The sequence below is a fragment of the Copadichromis virginalis genome, linkage group LG7, assembly GCF_057382275.1.
Source record: "Copadichromis virginalis isolate Kocher_CV1m ecotype Utaka linkage group LG7, C_Virginalis_male_GT1.1, whole genome shotgun sequence".
NCBI lineage: Eukaryota > Metazoa > Chordata > Actinopteri > Cichliformes > Cichlidae > Copadichromis > Copadichromis virginalis.
The window spans coordinates 2895367-2901366 of record NC_140624.1 but is presented as its reverse complement, the minus strand read 5'-3'; the positions used below and the strand labels follow the sequence as shown (position 1 = coordinate 2901366).

Here is a 6000-nt window from a genome sequence, read left to right as displayed (position 1 = left end):
TAAGAGTGCAGAATGTAACAGGGATCATAGGTGGAATGGAGAGAACAGTCGTTTAATACACAGCTGACACTACAGGCAGCACTTTTTGCAGTGACTAAGCTGTTTGCACTGTATTACTTCTCTGTAGCATCAAACGCCAGTACATTTGAAGCATAAATTAATGCCCGATCTTAGAATATCCAATTCAGGTGTCACTATTTAATTTTTATTTAGCAAAATCTGTTGAGTTGTTGCCCTGATTCTTTCCTTTGACCCCAAAACCCCCAAAAAGCAAAGGAAAATGAGAGCGGTACACGCAGCACATTACCAGGAATTTCACTAAGACTGGAAAAGTAAATGAGCTCTTCCACATATCCTACAGGTCAACCATAGTACACAGATTTCATACGATGGACTTATTTTTTAATAATGAAGATCTTCTCTGTATAAATCTGCACTTACACTCTTTTGCTTTTGCAAGAAGATTATCAGGTCTTTTTAAAATTAGTTATTTTTAAGATGAAGTGGTGTCCATCCATGTTCATAAATGAGCACACACTAAGTTAATTTGCCCTAATTAGTAATTCTGACCCTAAAATAAAAACAGGCTAACTTTCATTTTTTGTTGAACGAGCTAACAGCGTGTTCTCCAAAGGAGTAAAAAAAGATTTTCAGGAAAAACACAATTTCCAAAATAACATTGTGGGAATTTCAGTAACGGCTTTATTAAATTAGTGCAAAAGACAGACATAACTCATTCAAAATGTCATCTTTTTCTTTACGGTGGTCTTCCAAACGGACCCACACACGCTAAGTTCTTTAGATGAGCGCAAGAGAAAAAAGCAGAACTATCCAGCGAAACCACAGCCTTTGTTTTCGTACACGTCTTCTTGTGTCTTGTAATGAGAGACAGAGGGCGAACAGCAGAGGACAGAACTGACTGGAGACAGAATCGAACCTAAACACAAATGCAGTCATATAAACACGACTCCTGATTCTGCAATTAATCACAGATTTTAAAATAAGGAACAAAAAAAGGAAAGAAATGAAAAAAAGATGTTACAATAAAATAGTCAACACATCCATAGCATTAGAAATAGTGCCTAAAATCACAGAAAATGTTTCCTCTTTTTTTTATTTAACCACCGTGTGGGCGACCGAAGAACTTGCAATCAAAGTACATAAGTTAATCAATAGTATATATTTATACAATGGTAAAAAATAAAATATTTATAATAGTACTTTTTTGTTTTTAAGGTTTACACCGTTACTATAAAGATAGACTGTTTTCCACTCCATGACAACTAATGCAATAAAAACAGAAGCAAATCGAAGAAACGACTCCAGAGAGTTTCTGACTTTGAAGGCTTATGGCTACCACCTCGTCCTAAAAGACAACAACCACTGCAGACAAAGGAAACAGGCTTTGTTCTGTCTGCTTAAAGAGTGAAACAAGATCAAACACAGTCTGTGACCAGAAAAGAAAGAAACACATCAAAAAGTCAATGCTCTTCCCCGACCAGGACAGTAGCTCAGCTTTTGCAATGTCTCCTGGTCCAGTGAGAGACAGAGAGAGGTAAATAGATAGACGAGGAGGCAGGAGAGGAGTCGCTGATAGATGTCGGAGCGATTTTTCTATTCGTGGGTGGGTGAGGAAAAACAAGGGAAAAGAAAACAGAGAGAGCAATGATCGGGAAAGAGGGTGAAAACAAAAGCTTACCAGATTTCAAATGAGCAGAGGTTTAAGGTGTGGTTCAACATGAATTGGATTTGCTTATCTTTTGTTTTTGTTACAATATCAATATACATGTTGTTTCAAGTATCTCCTACAGATGTGGCATGTTGCCACAAATGCTCCCAACACGCAGTGTTTGGCTGCCAGAGCGGGAGAGAGGTGCCAAAATGGAATACAATGGAAACTGTAGAAAGAAATGGAATAATCAATAGTGGATGAAGTACAGGAGGGAGATGATCGAGGAGAAGAGAGAAGACTGATACAAGGAAGGACAGATGCAACGAGAAAAGCACATATGAGGAGAAGGAGAAGGATAAGTGAGTTAAAAAAGCCAGCAAACCAAAAAAACCACAGTGGTGTTGTACAGCGCTGGGCCGATGGGGATTTCCAGTATTTTCTTGTTTGATTTGTCGTGGTTTATAAGACCTCTTCTCGTTCCTTCTTCTTCCTCTTATTTGTCTTCTTTTTCTTCTCTCCTAAGCCCGGGTTGCGTGGGGGAGATAAGTCGTTGCTTTTCGGTGTTGCAAAAAATGACTACAGGAGGTTTCAGCAGGATCTACAGGCCTGGTGGGAGAAGGGATGAACGAGAGGAGGAAATAAGGCAGAGAGAGGGGAGAGAGGAAGGGAAAAAGAGAGGAGACATGGTAAAAGTCAAGGTCATCGCCGAACCAGATCAGCTGCAATCAATTACACAGGACAGATGATGCTATCGCATTATTAAAAATTCAATAAGAAAAGAAGAGAGAAGTTCGAGCTGTTCGCTCTTAGGCGCCTTTAGGCACCATCAACCACGTTATTGTCTTTAATGTGAACGTCCACACTAAAACGGTGTCAGCGTGTAGCTTCTTTAGCATTCTGGACAGGTCGATCAATACAAGCAGCTCTCCCTAACGTAAGAGCACGGACTAGTACACCGAGCTTTTGATTTGCCTTTAAGAGGCAGTTTCTAGAGCGGCTGCTGCTAAGATTAATTGGGCACTGATGTGTATCTGTACAATACTTAAAAGTTTACTTCAGATCGAGTACTGAGGACTGCCCTGAGGCCAAAAATATGATGTCGACCGCGGCCAAGCCCGAACATCATGGTGGGAACCTCAAAGGTCATATATTGGGTTTGGGCAGGGGGGGTGTAGTCGGGTACATTTTCTAGTAATGTGACAGCTTGTCTCATCAGTCTGGCACAACTGCTTTCAGTGAGGTAGTTTCAAATTTGATACAGCAACGCATATAGTCACATAAATACACACAGCTGGCACACGCACGCACACAAACGCACACTGCAGCATGAAATGTGAAAGTTTATTGATTGCCTCTCTGGCAGCCATCTCCGCATAGTCTGCCTTCTATTTCTGATATGTCTGGAGACGGCTGAGGGTTGGACAGAAACCCTTACTCCTGTTTGCCATTTTCATTATCCTGCCGCCTCTTTTTCTTCCATTACCTCCATTTTTATCTCTTCTCTGATATGATGTGATTACATGTTGGATACGGCACGTTTTGGACAGTCTTAGTTACACACCTGTGCTTTTTGAGTCCATTCATCAGCACTTTATTGAATTAAATGGAATTACAAGTTAATAATACTAAACATAACTTTTACTGTTAAGACCTGCTCCACTAATCCACATTATTTTGTGTTAATTCATACGAATCCACGCTAAGAAGGGGGATTCTCAGGTTCTTTATGTGAATGTGCACTGTCGACAGAGATGAGCAGCTAATTGGTCCCCTTACAGTCGAGGAAGTAAAACAGAGCATAATCAGTATCCGGTCGTTAAGTGATGACGTGACGAATCCTACTTCCGGGTCTAAAGTAGTCTGCGTTTAATATGGATTTTGTGTTGTTAACATGTTTAATGTTTTGTATTTTCTTCTATTTAATCTCAAAAAGCTCCTAAAACAGTCAGTGATCCCTGTTGACCTCCCTCGGCTTTTATTACCGCTAATCATTTATTTAAGCTCAGTTTTTAAAACCTTAGCATGTAACTACAGCCCAGCCCATGCAGCAGTATATGAATGACTAACCTCGTATTGTGGATGGATTATCTCAGTTGTTCTCCTGGCTGAAGTTTGGTCCTTTTACAGCATCCTGCCATGCGATTACATTTGTTCCTGACCACCGAGAACACTCACGTTAACTTTTATCCAGTGGAAAAAAAGTTAGCTTGTTTATATTATGCTAACATAGCTGTGTCGCTAGCGGTCACGTAGCACATCATTATATAGCAGCTAGCCCAACTTCAGTAACCCTACAAACGTCACTGCTGTTTAGTTTTCTGTCTTCATTTATGCTGGAAGTGATAGCAGAGCTGTACGTTTTAATTTGTTTCCAAAACCCCGCAGTCAGGACATGCTATATTGTTTTTAGATAGAAGCTAACGAGCTAACTCCCTGCTAACTTCTAACTCCGTTAAATGTCATAAATTCCGTTTTCATGGATGCCTGGATGTTAAACTCAATTGTTACACCTGGTAGAGCAGAACGCTGATCATTTTATTAAAGATGAAAGACTTTAGACAGTTTTTCAACTCTCAGTAATGCTGAGTGATCGTTTGATATATGGACCTGCAGCGGAGTTTAGGTCCAGACACGGCTAGTGACGTCAGACTTAACGACCGGATACTGTATATTGTATACAAATGAAACAAAAACATCGACAGCGCTCCTGTCTTTCCTAAGCTCCTTCCACCAGAGGAATCTCACATCACTGCACCTTACTGTAGGTCTTCAAAATAGACTTTCTCACTGTTTTTATTACTTAATTGATCGGATCATAAGAAATTGTATCATTTTTTGTCCCATGTTCGGTTAAATCTTCTAAAACCTTAAAATGCAGTCTGCAGAATGAAGGAGAACCTGGTTCCAGCACACACAGCCGTCTGATATTTTCTGTCTGATACTTTGTATTTTAATAGCTTTAACGTAACACGTGTAGTGCTCTTACCTTTTGAAGCTTATGCTATGTTTTTTAATAACAGCTCATTATACAGCACTTTCCTTACTTAACAGGCTTACCTGTAAACCTTGCATTTTACTGCTAATCTAGCAAAATGCATGCAACAAAATGTGTATAAAAAAACAAATTTGTAGGTGGCAATTTGTCATAGCTAGTTTTTCTTTCTAAAGCGTTTACTGTTGCATTATTCTTTATGGATTTCCATTGTCAGCACATGAGTGGGTGCATGAGTTACGGTCACAGCTGTTGTGTGCTTTGTATAATAAGTTGGCAGTCAGTATCAGTCAAAAAAAACAATGCATTTGACATGCCAGCATGCCTTTCAGTCATTTCTCTGTGTAAGCACTCCCTTATCTTTACCTCTCTTTCTGTCTCTTTGTGACATTATGAAGCTATCTTGAGGAAAGTGAGCTATAATTGTCCCTAACACTGTAAAATGAAAAAGATGGAGTTCTGAGTTAGCTGAATATAAAAGGCATTTATTTATTTAGTACTTGAAGGTACTCGAAACTCAAATGCTAGGTTTGCAAGCCTAATGAGAGTCTGACAGCGTTGTTCTTTGTCTAACAAAGACAAGTAGATGCAAGCCGTGACATTCAACTAAATTCAGTTTTATTTATACAGCACCAAATCCCAACAACAGTCGCCTCAAGGCGCTTTATATTGTAAGGTAAAGACCAAACAATAATAGAAAGAAAACAGAGAAAGGCCCAACGATCACATGACCCCCTATGAGCAAGTTCTTTATGTTATATGTTATATTTACGTTACATTAAATTTCTTTATTCACATTGTTTACTGTGAAGTGTCAAACAGGGATGTACATATAGATGTGCTGTAAATAGAAGACAGTGTTAAGAGTATAAGTGATATAACAGTACTTTTCACTTCCCCATTTATTTATGTTTACATTCATATTCTTTAGTTTCCCTTTCATTTCTCCAACCGCTGCCATAAAGTGAATCAGGTTTCATCTTACAGTAATAGAAAAAAGAAATACCTTTTACCAAGAATGATCTATTTAAATATCACAGCACATCACAGATGTTCACGTTGCCATTTTCACTTATGGTAAGTCTCTGTGGGTAAAAGCAAGAGCTTAATGTGTAAAGTACAAATTTAACAAGCTGCAGGAGGCGAGGAACAATCAGGACACTGGAGGGAGCAGCAACAGATTCCCAGGCCTGTCTAATTGCTGAAAGGAGACGAAGGTGACACTAAATTAACTCAGGTGTGTCATGGTTACAAGCTGAACACAGAGGCACTGCAGCAGCAAGGAGTAAGAAGCATTATAAAGAAACTGTGTTAATAAGCCTTAGTGCGCTTTTCG

At 39.2% G+C, this 6000-nt stretch overlaps 1 protein-coding gene across 1 annotated transcript in view; it reads right to left on the bottom strand.

Annotated features, from left to right (window-relative positions):
• Positions 1-685: 685 nt before the first annotated feature.
• cdh13 (cadherin 13, H-cadherin (heart)) overlaps positions 686-6000 on the bottom strand; it is a 436452-nt gene continuing 431137 nt past the window's right edge. The window contains exon 16 of the mRNA XM_085461175.1: positions 686-2278. The gene's annotated coding sequence lies outside the window, so the exon portion shown is untranslated. The remainder of the gene's footprint in view (positions 2279-6000) is intronic.